Source organism: Oryzias melastigma, unplaced genomic scaffold (genome assembly GCF_002922805.2).
Source record: "Oryzias melastigma strain HK-1 unplaced genomic scaffold, ASM292280v2 sc01732, whole genome shotgun sequence".
NCBI classification, from domain to species: Eukaryota; Metazoa; Chordata; class Actinopteri; order Beloniformes; family Adrianichthyidae; genus Oryzias; species Oryzias melastigma.
The window spans coordinates 39,924-41,035 of NW_023418312.1; the positions used below are offsets into that span (position 1 = coordinate 39,924).

The 1,112-nt window shown below is 45.7% G+C and overlaps 1 long non-coding RNA gene across 1 annotated transcript; it reads right to left on the reverse strand.

Annotated features, from left to right (window-relative positions):
- Positions 1-595: 595 nt before the first annotated feature.
- On the reverse strand, positions 596-1,112 carry LOC112140552. The gene is made up of 3 exons (XR_002918194.1): positions 1,030-1,112; positions 834-960; positions 596-759 (listed from the first exon to the last, which is right to left on the reverse strand). It is a non-coding gene; the product is annotated as an uncharacterized LOC112140552 (long non-coding RNA).

The window sequence follows — 1,112 nt, forward strand, 5'->3', positions numbered from 1 at the left end:
GGGAAACCACCCAATCTGGCAACACTGCAGGCCAGAGAAATGGAGCAACGATGATGAGAGTTAGCTCCGCCCACTGAGTTTGACGGCAGAGTTTGACAGATTGCATTTGAATGGTGTGTCCACTTCCTGTTTCATGAAATGTGTCATTAAATCATGAAATAAATAAATATATTATGAAATGTTAAAAAGTGCTTTTTAATGGGTTTTTTCATGTTTTAATGCCACATTTATTTCAACATTTATTTATTTATTTAAACTTTTATTTATTTATTGCCACTTTTAAATAATTAATGACATATTTATTTACTTGTTTCATATTCAATATATTTATTTCAATTTGGCTCTTTTAACCTACAAAGGACAATGAAATTAATAAATATGTCATTAAATGTTTAAATGTTCCATTTTCATATTTTATTGCCACATTTATTTCAACATTTATTTATTTATTGCCACTTTTAAACATTTAATGACACATTTATTTATTTATTTAATGGTGTATATATTTATTTCAAACTGGCTCTTTCCAGACTCCATAGTATACACAAACACACGCACTCAAGCTCACACAGACACCAGGTGAGGCCTGGGCGGGGCTTCTCATCGGAGAGGGGGGTTACTGACCGTCCAATGAGAGCCAGTCCAGCTGGGAGCTGGGCAAAGAGCTGGCGTTCCGGGCTCGGTACTCAAACAGAACCGACGAAGACACGGAGCCTCCGGACTCCAGAACCTGCAGACACACCAGGCCGGCCTCGTGGGCTGGAAGACAACAGAGGCGTTACCGACCCCCCCACCTCGTGACCATGTGACAGCGAGCAGGGGGCGGGCAGAACCTGGGCAGTAGCAGCGCAGCACTCCGGGCTGGATCAAGGAGGCGGGGACGGCGCTCTGATCAAACACGCAGGAGTATCGGCCGCTCGGCTCGCTCCAGGGTCCGGTGATCAGAACCTTGACTCCACCCTGAGAGGAGGAACTGGGTCAGAACCACAGACAGGTTTAGAAGAGGCTCACCTGACTCTGACGGATCACCTCGGGGTACGACCACTCCGGGGAGAAGTCTGTGATGGAGGCCAGCCGGGTGGAGGAGGAGGAGGGCAGCAGCTGTGGGAAGG